At 38.7% G+C, this 19,795-nt stretch overlaps 1 protein-coding gene across 1 annotated transcript in view; it reads right to left on the reverse strand.

Moving 5' to 3' along the window:
- LOC135710878 (corticotropin-releasing factor-binding protein) overlaps positions 1-19,795 on the reverse strand; it is a 99,752-nt gene that overhangs the window by 55,517 nt on the left and 24,440 nt on the right. The gene's annotated exons all lie outside the window — the stretch shown is intronic.

Below are 19,795 nucleotides of genomic sequence, written 5' to 3' on the forward strand. Positions count from 1 at the left end.
GAACATAGTGTCGGAAATAATGCGGTGTACAGCGCATCATAGTGCGATTACAGGGCACTACTTCGGACACTATGTTTAACGTATAGAACGAGATTAAATTCGATTGTCGTTAGTGCGTTATTTCGGATTTCAGGTGTACCAATAATACTAATGATCAAGTAATAAGAACTCTATGAAGTAACGTAGTTAAAATCTCAATTAAACGGTGCTGATTTATATTTTTTTTTAGCTGGTACTCCTACGTGTAACGCAATTGGGCACATCTAGGTGCTTACATGTCAGTGGTTGCTGATATCAGGGCTGGTAGCAATCACTACTGTCAAAAATAGTGATTTTAGTGACCATGTTGAAGAAATTAGAGACCAAATAGTGACTTGTAATTGTAAAAATAGTGACTAAAAAGTGACCTAAGAGAAGAAAAGTAGTCGTTATTTTAATTTTTATTAAGAAAGTTAATGGTCAAACCCACGGTATTAGTCAAGGTGTCTACTATTACTGCAAATTCCTGGAAAACCGGGTATCTTATTTTTCCTAAAAAATACCTGAAAGTCTCAGAGAATTTAATAAATTTCTTGCTAAGGATATTTCAAAAAGTAATGAATTTTACTAATGAAATTAAATTTTCTCGATATTTTTATTAACACTTTGAACTTTATAGACCGTGGATTAAACATCAGTAACAAATAATTTAAAAAAAAAATCAAAAGCTTGCAATGTTACTCTATTTTGACACAGGACTACGTCTTTCATTTCCATATGGGGGTACACTTTGTGAAAACCGAAAATGGAACATGAAACCAAATTTTGAAAGATTTACAACATTAATAACTCAGCTGCCCCTAGACCAATTTCAATAATTTTATCACCTATCGATCAGAAATATTTCTACGCATCTCTAGCAACTGATGATTTTTAACAAGAAGCTATTGAAAAAGTGGTAATGTCAAGCGTTGTCCAATGTACACATAAAACGTGATAATTTTATCACTGTTAAACGTACTTCCCAAACCCAGTCCTCATAGTCGAGTACCACTTGGTTGCACATCATTCTGCTTTAACCTGAAAAGATATAAAGCAGCGCTGCTGTCTGGCATCAGCTCATTTTCGCTTCGGACGGCGTGGATATCAATAGCAGCAGTAGGAAGGTGGTGGCTAGTCCACTCTTCTACAACCCAACAAGCAACAATTGACTGGTCGTGGCAAAGGAGTGTGCGATTGGCAAAGTGTGCGGTCATCGCAAATTCTTCGAGATATCCACCATCCGTCGTCTGGCTAGCCGTGGCGGTGTCTGACGTATCTCCGGTCTGATCTACGAAGTGTGCTGAAGGTGTTCCTTAAAAATGAGATCCGTGATGTTATCACCTACACTAAACACCCCAAGCGTAAGCTGCCATGGGTGTCATCTACGTTTTGAAGTGACAGAGACGCACTCTGTTTGGTTTCGGAGGTTAAATCATCACCAACTTTGGCAACAAAACTGCCCTTTTCAGGGCCACCAAGCTCATTACAGTAAAGAGTAGGAATAGAATTCATCTGCCTGTTCCTCCACATTCAGAACCAACGACCACACAAAATGTTCATGTAATCAAACTGGAAGCAGGGGTTTAAATGATTTTGATCAACCTTGATCAACTTTTAATCGCCAAGGCCGGATATTTTCGATGGTAGAAGCAACAATCTACCATCTAATTCGACGAACACGGCAGGAAACATTGTTGAAGCCGAGTTATTTACGAAAGAGAGTGTCGATGAAGAGAATCAATCAATGTAGATAGAACCTATTGAAAAGTGACGCGAGATTTGTTTTCCGTACTGAGCTCCAATGCTACCGACGCCAGAGAGGCAGCTCCCACCCCTGGACCCTACCTATCGACCCATCAACTCAACCGGGGACCAACGACTTTACTTCCCGAAGGAATTTGTGATCAGATATGTTATGCCTAAGAACATGCCAGTGCGACTGAGAGTGAACCCAGGCCTGCTGGGGTGAGAGGTAATCACGCTTACCACTTCACCACCGGCGCCGCTAACTTTCAAAGTGTTTCCATTGGCAAACCTACGCAAAATGAAAGGAACCAGTGTCGCTACTTGATAGCAAACTACTCATGATGGGAGGAGTCTTTGTAGCTTACCGGCGTCGTCATAATCGAGTACCACTTGGTTGCGCATCATTCTGCTTTAACCTGAAAAGATATAAAAAGCGCTGCTGTCTAGCCTCAACTCATTTTCGCTTCGGAGCCGTGGTGAGCAGACAGCAGTTGCAACAAAAGCAGTCGTCTGGCTCGCCGTGGCGGTGTCAAACGTGTCTCCGGTCTGATCTACGAGAAAACACGTGGTGTGCTGAAGGTGTTCTTGCAATATGTGATCCGTGATGCTGCCACCTATACTGAACACGCCACGGCCATCGATGACGTCTACGCTTTGAAGCTACAGACGAACTCTGTACAGTTTCGGAGGTTAAATCATCACCAACTTTGGCATCAAAACGGCCCTTTTCTGGCCCCCAACGACCACACAAAATGCTCTCCAGAGTTGTAATCTTGTAACCAAATTTGGAAGCAGGGGTGGAAGTGATTTTATTTGATTCTCTTCATCAACTTTCTCTTTGAAAAAAAAGTACTGCAAATTTGGTACGCCAAATTTGCCTACTAATTAAAAACGTAAAGAGTTAAAATAATAGATGATCGATCAATTAAAAGAACTACATTTTCTTCACATTTGTTCCGTGCCCTAGCGGTCCTACGTCAAGCTCCCGTTCGTGCCCCTAGGCACAGACCATTCTAATTTTTTTTTTTTTGGTTTTGGAACATGCATATTTTCTACAAATTTTAAATTTGAACTAGTTCAGGCCTTAAAAGCTATAATACTTCAAGAAATGTTCAAGAATCTGGAGTCAAATTCCATGCACAGCTTTAGAGGCTCGTGGAATTTTGTTATAATTTCTAAGGACCTCATTCCAAGGGAGTTCTGGGAAAAAAAATCTTTCAGATAAACATCAAATGCTATCTGCTAACTACCTTGAAGTTCTGATGAATTTTCGATTTCCTGTGAAGCCTGATAGTTTTGAGAAGCATTTCAAGAAACTCTAAATTGAATTAAAAGTAATTTTTTATGAAAACTCTTAAGAATTTCTGAGGAGCACAACTCCTGTGAACTTCAAATGAATTCCAAGGGGATTCTGAAGATATTTTTTTTTTATTATTATTATTATAGTCACTTTAACACTCTTGGGTCATTCGCGACTTGTCCGGGGTGAGATTTGAACTCGTGACTTTGGCGTGAGAGGTATGGATGTTAACCACTACGGAACATAAGTACATAGAATTTTTTGAAAATGCTAAAACGAGGATTACAATTAAATCTAAGTATAACAAAAAAAACATCTTCAAAGGAATTTGGAAAATAAATCCAGGATAGTTTGCAAACAAATTATGAGTAGAAGTCTAAGGAATTTGTGAGAAATGCCAATGAATTCATAGGAGACTTTCAATGTGAGTAGAATTCCAAGGGAAGGAGTGAGATTCAAAAGGAAATCTGAAATGAATTCAATGAATATTCGAAAAATCTTTCCAATGGGTTTCGTATTGTGGAGAATTTCTAGGTAATTCCGAGGAAACTACAAGAAAATTGAATTCGGAGGATAGTTTCAATGAAAATCTCCGTTGAATATAGAAGGGACTATTCTGAGGTCTTCAGAACTACTTGAAAGTTCTCAAATTTTTCCTGAATTTAAATAAACTTTTTGAAGTCCTTTTGTAGTTTGAGAAACTGACCTGGTGCTTACAATACTTCTCATCAAATTCTTAAACTTCCCTGAACTTTATAGGGCTTCCTAAATGTTCCTGAAGTTTTCGAAACTTCTTTAAAATTTATGTGACTTCTCTAATGTTTACGGAACTGCTCTGAGGTTTTCTCTTCTTTTCTGAAATTCTCAAAACTTCTCTTAAGTTTTTTTTTTTTGCTGTTCTCATGAAGCTTGTTGAACTGTGCTAAAAATGTTTAAGCTTCCGTAAACTTCTGAACTTATGCGAAGACCTCAATTAACTTTTTAACGTCTCTGAAGTTCGCTTGACACCTGTGAAGTTCTCTGTAATTCATAAATGTTGCTAAAAACTTCCGGATGCTAAAAGATCCGGTTTGAGTTTGTTAAAGCTTCAAGTAAGTTCCCCATATTTTCAGCGTTTTAACTTACCTTATGTTCCCGCAGTTTCTAGGACATGAGCATGGGCACTTAACTCTGGCACTTTGAAAATGTTCAATATCTTGAACTTGTACATGGAATACGAAACTTCAAGGTATTGAATATTTTTTAGATCTTGGACTTACTCAAAGTTTTTTTTTTAACTTTATTAAAGTGAGAAATTATGTAAGTTTTAAACTTCAACATTGAATGGATTTCATTGAAAGCTGTTTCTTTAAACCTGATTGCCATGTCTTAAAAACGTTTGGGTTAGTTGCTGTTGTTTTTGATCTACCAAAAAAAGGCATATTTTTAACGCATTTTAAAAAAAATTGCTTTCGTATTATAAGCCTGGAATTCATCCGATAAAGTTCATGATGGCATGCCGATAATTCTTCAATCGACCATAACTGAGGACTATTTGGTGGGTTGAGGTCATTTATAATAAACTGTACTTCTTCAACCACGAACCATTGTAGCATAATCTTGCTGTAATGGCAGGTCGCAAGATCTGGTCATAACATAACAACGCACGCGCCAACGCCCACGCACTAATTAACTTAATATTGAAATCAGATCATATTAAAAATATGATATACACAATATTCTCTATAGCTCCGTGGAACCCACACTACTTCGATCACATTTCAAATACAAATTAACAAATTTTACCATCGTAACCCTCCGTAACTTGATGATCCCTTGAATACCGAATCTCTCATTTTCTAACTGCCCGGGACTACATTGGCCTCATTCGGGCATGTTCCGGGTACCTCCGGGGAATTGGACAGGTTCTGAAATGTACCAAAACCCATCATGGGATGGGACACCTCAAATTTTGATTATTATTTTTAATAGGTCCTATGTCCATTAGGGTGCTTCATTCTGAAAAAAGTGATGAATTTCTGATGGGCCACCCTCCAGTTCGATTCATAGCCCCAAAATATGAACCTGTGCAAAAATTGGTAAAGATTGATGAAGGTTTAGAGGTCGCGCCAATGATTTGAAATTTGTATGGGAATTACTATGGAAGAATTTAAAAAATCGCTTATATCGCTATAACTTTGCTTCTACTTGTCCAAATGTCGAAAAAATTTAGTATGTTATTGCTATGGCAATAAACAAAAAGCCTACAGTTGCTACGCTCAGTTTTGCAGCGTATCAAGAATTATAAAAATGTGAAAAAATGGCAAAATAGGGTAAATTGACAGATGAATATGTACAAGGCAACAACGCCAATTTCATCGCAACAACAACAGGCTTGTTGATCATTGTCATGACAACCACATATTTTTTTTTTCAACGTTTGGACAACTACAACCAAAGTTAGAGCAATGTAAACGAAAATCAATAATTTCCCATACTAATTCACCAAAATCTCCATACAAAATCCAAATCATTGGCGCGACCTCTAAACCTTCATCAATCTTTACCATTTTTTGCACAGGTTCATATTTTGGGGCTATGAATCGAACTGGAGGGTGGCCTATCAAAAATTCATCACTTTTTTCAAAATGAAACACCCTAATGTCCATGTGTCGATCAAAAAATCGATTAACTTGATTCGCTTTCGACCGCAACCAGTGTGGTATTTTCGCAAAACTGATACGTACATTCTTTAGTTTAATCTTTGAACTTTGAATTGTATGCATCAATATAGCAAATCAAGTTAATCGATTTTTTGTTCGACAAATGAACATAGGATCAATCACATTCAAAAAGGACTCCAGAAATCACATAAGAATTCACTTGCAAGTATTTAATAGTAAATTGAGAGCTGGTTGCTCACTGATTTTTCCTATGTGCACCCCAAGCCCACCAGAAATCCTTGCGCTAATAATTATAATTAAAGAATGTATAACTGCATGTACACATAGTTCAGTTCCCTTTTACTGACACTGGGACATGGGTAAAACTTTTTTGGCATCAGCTCGCCATAAAACATAAAAATACTTATCTACTAAAAACATAGATTGCCATTTATAAAATGCAATAAAATTGTTTTCCCGCACAAATCATAACCATACGATTACCTAATTTAAAATGGTTTATCTTCTTGCAAAAATCATAATGAGAATGGTTCAGTCAACTTTAATCGAACCATACCTAGATATAGCTTTATTTATTAAGGATTTCGAAGACCTAACCATAAGAACAAACGCATAGAAAAGTATCATTTCTAAAACAGTTCGAACTGCACTGACACCTTACTAGCTATGTTAACTTTATGCAAAAAAGTTTTAATGGTTTATAAAATGTAATAAACAATTAAAGAAACACTGATACAGTTTCTTGTATGTTCCAGCTAAATTTTAAAGGGTGTCCCACATAAAATTGCAGCACGGTTTATTTATTGGCAAGTGCAATTAGACTTGCCAATGCGCCTGTCGATGACGGCACTACCACGACGCGAACGTAGCAATAAAACGAACTAAAAAAAACTCGATAGTGAAGCGAACAACGAACGAACTATACTGCTAGACGGTCTAGCAACGAATCGTCTGCAATCCAAGGTAACGCCGAGATCCTTTATGTGCTCTACACGAGCAAGACAGCGTCCGTAGAGAACATAGTCAAACATTCGGTGATAGGAAATAATGTTTCATTTTTCGATGCTTATAGCGAATTCGTTTATTATTCAGTTCCAACCTGGATCGGGTATCAAGATTGGGTCTGCTTGTTTTCTGACAAACGTCAGTTTGATCGTTTGTTTTTAAAACCCAGCTCAGGTTGAGGTTCGCACTGACAAAAAGTTCGGTTTCGCACTGGGTTGGAACTGGTTCCAACCCCGATAATAAACGAATTCGCTATTAGACTCATCAAATTTCTTGAGCACCAGTCAGCAAAAATACCTAACATATTCTGGAGATCCCAGCAGTCCGAGAGACTTTTAATAATTTTGTAGATTTTCGTATCGTCTGCATAGAAAACGCGGCATCCTGATGGTATCAGAAAGGCGACGTCGTTTAAAAAGATCAAAAACAGTAGCAGTCCTAGGTTACTGCCTTGCGGAACTCCCAAGTTGTTTGAGAAAACATCCGATTCCGACGCGCCAATCTTAACCCGTACATAGTGATTCACCAAATAGGATTTGAACCAATCCACAGCCGTTGACGAGACGCCAAGTATATCCAGCTTGGCAAGCAAGATATTATCGTCCACCGTGTCAAGTGCAGCTTTTAGTCCATATACGCAGCATCGACTTGCCATCCTGAACCCATGCATCGCAAACAGTTAGAAGTAAACTGCACTAGGTTCGTGGACACGGAGCGCTTCGGGTTAAAGTCGTGTTGTTCTGTATCGATATAATTTTTGCAACACGCGAACAGAGCATCATTTATGATAATCTCGAACAGTTTTGAGCAGGCACACAGGGAGGTGATTCCACGATAATTTGCGACATTCCGTTTATCGCCTTTTTGCAGACTGGGAACAGATAAGAAACTTTCCAGCGGCATAGGGGAACTCACATTGCTGTGCCGAGAAATTGAATAGCATCGCAAGTGGAAGGCAGAGATTAGCTACACAACGTTTTAGAACTGATGACGGAATGCCGTCAGGTCCGGCGGCGAACAAGAGCTTCAGTTTGCGTGTTGCGGCTATCACCATGTCTTCTGAAATGCGCGGAATATCCAAACTAAACACATCACGTGGCATCCCAACTGTAGCGTCCAGCACTTGTGCCGGCGAAGCGGAAAAATCGTGGAACACTTGTCTGAAATGACGAGCAAACAAGCCGCATTTTTCTCTTTCGCTATTAGCCGAGTCATTCCCGAGAAACATGGAACAAGGCAACCCAGATTCCTTCCATTTAGAGTTGACAAACGACCAAAAACTATTCGGATTCGTGTAAAGGTTCGCTTCCGTGCATCTCACGTGTCGAGTATAGAGAAAACGATTGTAATTTCGATAACTACGACTCGCAAAATTGAACAGCCGTTTGTAGTACGCCGAGCGATTGTTACAATACTTTCGGAGGGCAGCAGAGCGTTGACGTTTTAGCACGTGTAGGCGTGGGTTAGACCATGGAGGCTTTTGCAGGGGTCGTCGTGCTTGGACAATGCGGAAAATAGCATCTTCCAGTGCAGCACTGAAAAAATCCACTGCATCATTCACGCTAGCGGCTGTTTCGATAAATTGCCAATCAATTTCCACAAGCGCATTGTTCAATGCAACATAATCAGCTCGGCGAAAGTCTAAAGAGTACCACTCAGATGACGGCGTAAAAACAATCGGCGAAGGTAAACTAAATGGCACGACGAGAGCGGGATGATCGGCATCTAGATCAATCAGTGACTCGACCGGCAAGGAAACAGAAGTGCCTGGTAATCCGGAATCATTTGCCAGGACAAGATCTAGCAAACGTCCATTTCGGTTCGGAAAAGTATTCGCTTGTGTGAACCTGTAAAAGGTAAAACCGTCCAAAAGAGCACAGCAAGCAACCGGCATATGCGAACGCAGTGGATCAATTAAAGCTGTGCCACTGCCTGTAAAGCGCCACTGCAAACCAGCTTGATTGTAGTCGTCAAATACAAAAGCTGGATAGCAGGGACTTAATTGAGAAGAAATCGAGCCTAACGATTCCACATGCTCACGGATGATCGTGCAGTCGTTTTTGCTAAGCTTGTTTAGTGGAAGTTCTACGACAATCCACAGCTGTTCCAGTTGACTGGAAATTGGTGACGTGCTTACGTAGCTGGCTAGTCTCGTTGATACTGCAATCAGGACTCCGCCACCGCGCGATTTTTGACTGTTTAGGGGAGACCGGTCAGTTCTGAAGACGGAATAGAGTGACCCGAAAAGTTGCGATGAGTAAATTCGGTCGTCCAGCCACGTTTCCGTCAGCACAATCAAATCATATTCGGCCTCTCCAACAGCCAGGAAAAACGAGTCGATTTTAGTCCTCAGCCCACGCACGGTTTTGTAGTAGATCCGGAGACCATTCGAGGAGCAATCACGGAAGCTAGAAATCGAAAGGACATCAGGTACCGAAAGCTCGGAATCGCAATCATACTCGCCTGAGGTTGCAGGCCGGAAGCCCCCGATACCATCACCGACCACAGGACCGGGACGATGAAGATGGTGGATGTTTGCAGCAAGCGCGACTGGGTCGGGAGGTTCGAAAGCTTCCTCAGTGCCCGTTTTAGGGTGTCCCGGATCCGAGGAAGAGCAGGTGGTGGCATAAACCTGCTGGCAGTTGGCAGGGCGGATGCGTAGACATGATGTGGCTAGTGCGGAGGCCGCAGAACCGGAAACACAGCTAGAAGATCCATAGGCCAACATTAGAGCCATTTCCCCTATTACTGGCTATGTAGCAACTTGTATTTATTTTCACGCAAAACTAGCAAAATGCAATAAATGCTTTTTTTTACAAAGTTGGACAGTTGAATACAATATTTGGAATATTTCATGAAATGTTTCATAACTTTACATGACATATAATGTAAACAGAAATTTAAACTACTTCTTCGAACTATGTGGCTAGCAGTAAGCCACAATTCATTCATATGTCACATTTCATTGTTGGCATATAGAATCTAAATAAAGTTGAGCCTTTGCACATACACAGCCAAAAAAACAATTTTGATATCACATCAAAGTGGATGCACTACAATCATGTCGAAAATTTCATGTAATTTGTATGACCACATAAATAAACAAATGCAGTAAAAGCAGCGTATTGTCAGTTCATGCATTGTACTAATGATAATTTTGTCCTTTTTAGCAAGTAATATTACACCATATTTTCGACATGATTGTAGTGCATCCACTTTGACGTGATATCAAAATTATTTTTTTGCTGTGTATGAACGGGTGCATTTACGCTAATCATAATAAAAAACTCTCTCTCTTGTTCTGCCGAATAAAGCTGACCAATGTTAACTTGGTAGGATTTTTAATTTGGAGTCGTAAATGGAACTCTCCAACTCTTTTGTTTCAACAGTTGCTATTCCGTTGGGACTAGACTGTATTTTACACAAAAAAACGAATCCATGCTCCTGAAGTCCAAAGCGCCTCCGTCGGTCTAGTATGTAGTGGGATCCGGTTGTTAATACACGGATGAAATGTACCAGGAAGGGCAATGATGGAAGGCGTGCGAAATTACACACCGAGCACCGCAAAAGAAACATGTCCGCTGGCTTTTGTTCACACATTTGGCTTCGGGTCGGTTCGGAAGAACTCTTGTTATTTTTTTTCCAGTAACCCAAACAACATTTACATTCCATATTGACGTTGCAGCGCGAAGCACAATGGAGAGTGTTTTGCCGTTGGCCTTCTGGCGGGAAAATGATCTGCAATGTTAATGAACATGTGCGCATACTAACCTGGTGGGTATCCAACTATTCAGGTGCGTGGTATATTTTGTAATTGAATTGAGCAGTGTGTGTGCTTTCAAAATAGGATTTAATTTTTGATGGTATAACTCTTAGGTAAGTGTTGATGGTGAAATAATTCGGTCAATATTTTATGAAGGCTATTAATCTGCTGAATTGGTATACTGAAACCACTTGCTTAGGGAAGGTTTGAACGTTTAAATAAATGCATTTCTGGCATATCTCTTCATTGCATTCCTCCAATCAAATATTTTAATATATTAAAACCAGCCGATTTAAGCTCCCAAGCTAAATTTTAGTGTGCATATTTCATTCAATTTTTGTGTGGTGGAAAAAGATCTGTGTAGTTTACATTCCAAAGTGTACGGAAAAGTGTCACCCAATATTTTCGATGGAAACGTGAAATCTTCTTTTCACAAGGGTTCTTTTTCTCATTCTTTGGAACATTTCTGTAACAACCTCTGAGAGGCTTCACAACATTTAATTCATTCTTATTGAAGCCATAGTTGATTTTTGAATCGATATTGATGCCATCCTGCTACAACAAAGGCATGCTAAGCTGAAATTGCCTTATGCTCCAGGATTGCCCTTTGTGCTTCCTTGAATAGATTGAACTTTGTGTTTGTTCATTAGAAATAGATAGGTAATTATACCTTTCTTCTCCCGTAATTCTGACGAAGACCCATTGATTCAATATGCTCAAATCATCTGTTAAATGAACCGCGATCCCAAACAAATACATTCTCTTCCATCGCATCATCTGCATTGCATAATAATGTGCGAAACCCCACATCAAAGACCACCTCCAAGCAGCGACAGTGTTGACAATCGTTCGAAAAATAGGACCATAAATTTCTTTTCATCATCAGCAGCAAATGCCATGGAGATAAGTACAATGATGGTAGAATAAGTATCCGCTATTCCATGCTTTGGCCCAGGGGTGGGTGGATTGCTCCGACGGTTGCTTACATCACTACGCACCGGTGGCTTAGTGCGTCATTCGCAGCTTGGGGCAAATTTCCATTATCCATATTACCCTCGGAACAGCTGTTGAGTTTTCACATTGTGGCAGTGATACATTACCATGGCCAGCAATCGCCCAAATATGTTTTGCGTTCCGCTGGGATTCTTGTTTCTATTAAATTTTAGGATTTACCCGGAACAGGGATTACAGGATAGCACAACTGTGATTATATTTATGGATTTGAGCAATGTACAGAACATGAGAGGAGCAATAAAGTAAGTGTGATGGAAGTTGGAACTGGTTACACTGCCGGCTGGAGGACTCAAAACTAGAATTATTTGGAACATTTATGCGATTTGTTTCTTGCAGTAGCTCACACGTTCTTATTGACTTCGTTCGGTAGATTTTGAACAGAAGTATCGTACCAAAGCTACAATTGACTTGTTAACGCCGAAATCATGGTTTCATTTGATGTTTTCTGCTCTAATTACGTCTGATATGACAATAACATTTTATCTAACCGTGGGTGGTCAATCATATTCATGCTCATGCTAACTTTTTAACAGTTCCCTGCCAAATCTACATAAACATTCAAAAAGGTGCTATCTGCATTGATTGGTTCTCTTCATGCACTGTCGCTTTCGCTTCCCTGTTGCATTTAACGTTTTGGACAGATAGCATCTCGTTGTGCCAGGTTGGTCGTGGCATATTTCGAGTATGAGAGGGCGATTGCAGTTTTCTGAGTAATATGCAAGTACTTTCGACGATTACCCGTAGTTGCGATAGTTAAGATTTATACCCATATTCTCGTTAATGTTCGGACGTGTTTACCATACATAAACCTTTTTATTTGATTTTGTGTGGGAATGGGTTTTGGGTGTGTTCGGGCATATGGGGGATAATATTAGGTTTCCATTAGAATAAAGTAGAGAAATGTATCGCTTTAGTTTGAGAAGTACTTCACTTAGCAACATTACCGTGCAGGTGCCGTGGGTTGGCAAGGTATATTGGACAGCTTGATGTTTATAAAGTACTTTAGTAAAAACTGTATTTAGCTTTATCTCTATATATTCTTTGGTCTTTCCTAGCAGATAATCATGTTGGTGTTCACTGATTCAATAGCATTGAGCTGTCCATAGTTGGGCGTTTTTGAACTTGTGGCAATTACACAAAATTTTATGGGAGTACCCAAGTAACCATATAATCACAAAATCGCTTTAAATGTAGGTTCAAAGTGAGACAATGTCGTACGTTATGAATAGATGGGTATTCAGATGAAGCTATTACTTTAAAAATCTAATCCTGGTTGTAGCTCGTTTTCGTTTGCATGTAACACAATTTGATATTACTAACCACACCGAACGTTCATTCCGGGTGGTGAGCGAACCTCAAGAAGAAGAAGATGACTATACAGGATGAGTAAAACCATGAGCCCCTTCTCGGAACGAGTGTATTGTTAATAGACCTGGTCTACGATTCAAAGTTGAATTCTGTGATGATAAGTAGGGTAGAGAACTTCTTCGGCCTAATCGCCCATTTTGGGCCTATCGAGCAGAAAACTTCAAATAAATCCATGATTTCAGAGCTAACAATTCAATGTGTTTGGTATGATACTTTAATTAATAAGCTACGGAACGAAGTCAATGAGAACGCGGGATATGAAGGTTTGCACCCATTATTCCCAAAAACAAAAGAAGCGCTCCGACCGAATCAATTTTTTTCTTCATCCGATAGGCTGAAGTGAATTCATTGGCGTTTCAATGGCGTTTCAATGCTTTAGGCCGTGTTTAGAATCCGCAGGCCGAGTTTGGCGTCAAGAAGCAGTGTTAGACTTTTGACAATATCTCAACGATTGGTTTCTCTTTATCAAATATTACGGTACATACGGAAAGGTACATAAATTTGGAACCCATCAGTAATAATAACATGCCGTTTAGTGTTAAGCTGCGCTAGATTAAGAAAGATAAAGTGCGGGTTGTGCTTAATAGATCAGAAGTGGGGTATTTAACCCTATCACATAAAAGGTAAAACATGTTGCATCATCTTCATCGAACTGTTAATATTATTGAAAATAATCATAACAATCGACTCGCATAAGTGATTTTTTTTTCCCTTGATTTGTTTTCCGCCGATCTTGTTTTCCGTGCTGAGCACCAATGCTACCGACGGCAGGGAGCCAGCTCCCACACCTGGACCCTACCTATCAACCCATCAACAGATGAACCGGGGACCGACGGCTTTACTTCCCTTCCGAAGGAAGGCGTGATCAGAGATATGATAACTCAGAACATCCCGGCGGCGCCGACTGGGATTGAACCCAGGCCTGCTGGGGTGAGAGGTAATCACGCTTACCACTACACCACCGGCGCCTCTAACTCACATAAGTGATGATTCATTATATATAACATTTACATAACATAAACATTTAAATACATATACAAAAGGGAAGGGAGGGTCCAACCCGACTGAAGCGATTTGGACGGGGAGAGTGGGAATTCCAATTCCCTGATGATAACATTTCGTGGATAAAGAGCGAGCTCTTCTCCCTACTGATTGGGTACATCTTCCTGTTTGGGGGCTCGTCTTTTTGACCAATTGTGCGATCATTTTGCTGGAAGGAGATTCTTTATTGTCCCGTAGATGCGTATAGGCAATTTTACCTATCGATGCACCCAATCCGTATTTGGCCCTTCATACAGCGACATGTTGAGGGCAATCAGAGGTTATTAAGCTTAATCAAGACAAACAAAGAAGTAAGCCCACTGCTATCGGACTTAGTTTCCGTGCTACAATGGATGGTTATTAGACTGATGCAAAATTTGAAATTTTCGCTTCACAGTGCTCAAACGGTTTCAAATCAGGTCCTTATTAGCCTCCCAAAATTTAAACTCATTTGATAAGAAACTAACTTGGCACAAACCATTTGAAGTTTATATGCAAATTATTATGGGAAAAAAAACTTTTTGTGCATTGTCTTCTAGCCTTTTACATATTGTACAGTTAACAAATTTTATTGCTATTCTTATGGGAATTTTTATCAGCTACAACTTTGCAGAAAATCGTTTTTCAGCCAAAAGTCAAATTAAATAGTTATTAATTGTTTAAGAGATTGATAATCTTATGGCAAGATTAAGCAACTGTATTGTGGGCAACACTGTATTCTGCTGTGTGACAGAGTAGCCATGATTTTTGTCCTCTATTCTACGCGCTGTAAACACCAATGTTGCCTGCTAAACAGTTGATTGAGCATAATCATAAGACATCAGTGACTTGAATCATTGATAATTTTTGTTCTTTACATTTGATCGAAAAGTGGTGTTGAGCAAAGTTGTAGCTGAGAAAATTTTCAACAAGCTCAGCTATTATTTTCTTAATTAGAAAGAACTAGTGAATTTTGAGATAGATATGAACCGAAATTATGGTTTCTCCATAGTAATTCCCATATAAACTTCAAATGGTTTGTGCCAAGTCAGTTTCTCACTAAATGAGTTCAAATTTTGGGAGGCTAATCAGGGCCCAATTTGGAACCGGTTGAGCACTGTGGAGCAAATTTTGCATCAGTCTAATGGTTACTCACTATCATCATCATCTAAAGAAGAACCTCCTTTACCAAACAAGGGCTTAGATCTAATGTTGGGCCCACTAAGCACAACCCACCGTTTGCCTCTATTTTCCCAGTGGATTTGTATCACTAAATAAAATGTTTTTACTGCAGACGACTCCTAAATGTTGTTACCTTTCTGTACGTACCGTAAGATTTGTTAAAGAAAAACAAATTGTTGAGATATTGTTAAAAATCTAACACAGCTTCTTGACTCGAAACTCCCCAAGTAACTAAAAGTTCCGCATTTAACGATTAAAATCACTGCCAAGTTCCGTAGAGTTCAAATAAAGTTCCGACAAAAATTTCAAGCTCCATAAAGTTCGAATAAAGTTCCGACAGAACTTTGAAGCCATATGAAGCAATCCGCACAAGTCTCTACTAGTAACAAAATTTAATGCACGTAAATATTAAATGATCAGTGGCCCGAATAAATCATATTTCTTATATTTATGCAGTGCATCAACATCCTATCCAAACATAAAAAAAAAAATAAGTAATTTCCTGGATTTATTTGATGTTTTAGCTCGATAGGCCCAAAATGGGCGATTCGGCCAAAGTAGTACTCTACCCTATGTGGTAAAAATAGCGCAAAATATGTTTGCATAGCAGTGGTTATCAAAAGAGAAAGGCGATGAAGCGAATCGATCAAAGCAAGGACCTTTTGAAATTTTAAACTTTTTAAATATATTTAACTGCTTTCTATCGTAAATTGAAGGGTGAACTTCACCACATCTTTTTGTAGGAGAAATCTTCTTCTTTTGACCATATTACATGTCATTTGTTATGAAAGCGGTCAATTCTGATTAAAACTTTCCCAGCAGGATTTTTTTCTGAACTCAGATCTTGGAATTTTTGTTTTATTATCTGGCAGGTTAGGGCAGAAGAGTTTCAGAATTTTATGGAATATTGCCCACAGGAAGAGTTTATGAATAATTTAAGTTGAAGTTTTCGGATTTTTTCGGACGTTACGTTCTTTGTAAATTCCGTGACTCATTACGTTTTGAAGTCAAGTGATAAGAAAGTTATCTCTGCACTCCATAAAAAAATATAATTTGAGATATGTTGTTGTTATCGCAATTACCAAAAAGCCTGTTGTTGTTACGATCAGTTTTACAACATATCAAGAACAATATAAATGCAAAAAATACAAAATAGGGTAGAATGGAAAATTAATATATGCGAAAAACAACGCCAATTTCATCACAACAACAATAGTGGCGGTGGTGATGTAGTGGTAAGCGTGATTGCCTCTCACTCCAAAAGGCCTGGCTTCAATCCCAGTCGGCGCCGCCTGGATTTTCTGAGGCATAAAATCTCTGATCATGCCTTCCTTCGGAAGGAAAGTAAAGCCGTTGGCCCCGATCAACGTGTTGATGGGTCGATAGGTAGGGTCCAGGTGTGGGAACCAGGGCTCTACATTTTTGAAGCTCTAAAATGAACTCGAGTTTTGTTTCTCTCATACAAACGTGTTCAACGCTTCATTTCTATAACGCCTACACAGTTCGAAAAAGTAGTGTAAAATTCTGTCACTTTGATGCACATAAATGGAGCGTCACATATCATACAAATTCACATTATAGATCGGGTAAATTTATGCGTCATTCAATGAAATATTCTAAATATTGTATGCAACCATCCATCTTTGTACGCAATATTTCTTGCAAGTTGCTAGTTTACGTGAAAAGGAAGTTTACATGCTTCAATTTTAGCATGCATGGATATTTACATCACCATTAAAATTCATAATTTGTTGGTGTGTAGCTAGACTATCAGCAAGAAATGATAGTGAAAAAGAACACACTTAGAAGGAAATACTGGCTGTGGATCTTCTCGTCGTTGCTTTGCTCATCGCTTTCAATGTAATAAATGTCGATTTTCTAGTTAAACGAAACCTCATTATGGCTTTCAATCCCCTTTCACGAACACTCTATCACCGCTCTTTAAATTTGTTTAAAATGCGTTATGCCCCGTTTTCGTTAATGTTTTTTAGATAAATATGTGAATAGAAGATAAATTAAACATATTACGTGTAATCTTCAAGTGTTTTCTCGTGAGAAATGCTTTAAATGTGTTATTTCATTTTCCGTCATATACGTCATGAAACCTCTGTTGATGTGTTTCATGAAAGAGAAAACTATCAAAGTCGAGCGCTCTTTCGCTCATCCGTTTCACCGAAGCTTGAAAGGAAGACCAATGCAGCGACGGGAGAAAGAGAGACAAGCGATTGAACAATTGTTTGTGCACGCTTACTGAGGTTCTAGAATGCTGCGAAGCTGTTCGACTTTAACAGAAAAAGAAAGCCAGCAGTCTCTTCGCCGCATCGATTTGGTCGATTGAAGCTGATATTGTAACGCCCTGGTGGGAGCTGCCTCCCTGGCGTCGGTAGCATTGGTACTCAGTACAGAAGACAAGATCAACGGAAAACAAATCAAGGAGAGAAAATCACAACAACAACAAGCGTGTTGATCATTGTCATGACAACCAAACGTTTTTTTTTTTTTCAAAGTTTGGACTGCAACTAAAGTTAGAGCAATGCAAGTAAAAATCATGAAAATGTCTCTCATCTTGTCTACCCAATTTAAAATTATTGAAAAATAGTAATAGACTGATAAATCGACAGTGAGCAATGCATAAGGGCGTATACGCGATGATCGATTCTCTGCATCGTTTTTCTCTTTGCATTGCTACAGCTAAGCGAAACAATTTTGTAGAATTTGTTCAATGTAGAGTTGTAATAGGTTGTATTGGCTTTCAAAAGCAACAACAAACGCACCGACAAACGTTAAATCTAGCGAGTTATTAAGAAAAGAGAAAATCGATTAAGAGAATCGATCATCGCGTATACGCCCTTATGAATGCTCACTGTCGAAATAACTCTGCAAATTCTGGGATACAAGCACGATAAAAGAACAAGTGCATTTGTCTTAAGTTTCAAACGTTTTGCGTCTTCGGTGAGGTTTTATCAAGAGATATGGATATACTTTATTAGTAAAAATGTGCATATTAACTAGTCCTAAAAGTAACCTCCAGGTTACTTCCAAGAACATGTTTAAGTACACAATTGGAGCTAAAAAGATATGTTTTTACTAAGACAATTGTGAATAATTTCCTCGGTAAAGTTGCTTGAAATTAACTTAGCTACGACTTTACAGAATAAATTTGCCTATATTTTCAAAACTAATAAAATGAGTATTCAAATATTAGTTAATTTGTAGTTAATCTATAGTTTATCAAGTTTTATTATAGAGTTTGTTCATACTTACTTATCTTCCACAATCTCTTCAGATGATCGTCTTCAACTTATTCTTAATTTCATTTCAAGCATATTGCTTATCGCATATTAGCTTTTATAAGAGCTTATTAGTGCTCTCAACATAGTGTTCTAGATGCACATCCACAGTTATTAATTGAAAGCTTTCGATGCCTGTACCATTTTTGCATTAGTAAAAGTGTGTGGCAAGTACAAACACCAAAAAATTCTGAATTTTACTGGCGATGTAAACATCGATGCATGCAAACATTCATACATGTAAACTTCCTTTCAGGGTTGCTTCCACTCACTTGCTATAAACAATTGTTTTTTCAGAATTCTGAGACCGTTAGATAATATAATGATATGTTGTACTTGTACGTAACTAGAAAAGGGTGTAAAGTATGTGTTTAACTCATAAAACTTGTCAATTTCACTTTCAGAGCGTCGCAATCAGCGATCTTATGATTCGTGAGCGTTCACGAATCGTAAAATTGCTGATTGTGGCGCACTGGAAGCAATATTGACAGATTTTTTGTATCAAACACATACTTCACGACCTCTTCTTGTAACTTATAAGTAGTAATTATCATTATAACATCTAATGATTTAATAATTCTGAAAAATGTTTTTTTATAGTAAGTGAGTGGAAGTAACCCTGCTTCCTTTACACGTAAACTAGCAGCTTGCAAGAAATGTTGCAAACAAAAGTGAACAGTTGCATACAATATATGGAATATTGCAGGACATGTCTCATAAATTTACACGATCTATAATCTAAACTTGCATGATATATGACGCTACATTTATGTGCATCATAGTAACGGAAATTTACACTACTTTTTTTTTGCTGTGCAGTCATACTCTATGCCCATGGAAGTCGATACATTTTCAAACCAATAAAAAATCCTAGATTGGATCGGGAATCAAATCCAGCCACCTCCAGCATGGTCTTGCTTTGTAGCTATGCCTTTAGCGACAGAGCTAAGGGAGGCCCCAGATGATCATACTAACAACAATTCAAATCGGTTAAATTAAACTGGCATTTACCGCAACGATGAAGAATCGCTCGGAATGGTCTCATAATAGTGGATCTGTATTTCTGCACAAACCCAGGGCTGGCATCGAAAATTATCATGTTTAATAAGGCGAAACATTATTTCAAAAGACCAACAAATAGCATTTCTCAAGAAGACCGCTCAAAAACAGTCTTCACTGCACGTACCCCATTCCAGTCTTATTGATCTAAAACATCACGCTAATCATTCAGCCTCCAGGGAAACATTTCAAAGCTGTCGCCGGAAAACTTCACTCTGTTATTAGTCCTCGGTTACGCAACAGATCAAACTAATTAGTCCAACACACCCCGCAATTCTTATCCTTCTCCACCAGAGACTTATTCAAGCTACTAATCAACCACGACCCAGCTGAAGCCAACAGAAAGCTCATTACCATCAGAACA

The sequence above is a fragment of the Ochlerotatus camptorhynchus genome, unplaced genomic scaffold, assembly GCF_037179485.1.
Source record: "Ochlerotatus camptorhynchus isolate MF236.1 unplaced genomic scaffold, CSIRO-AGI_Acam_v1.1 ptg000404l, whole genome shotgun sequence".
NCBI lineage: Eukaryota > Metazoa > Arthropoda > Insecta > Diptera > Culicidae > Ochlerotatus > Ochlerotatus camptorhynchus.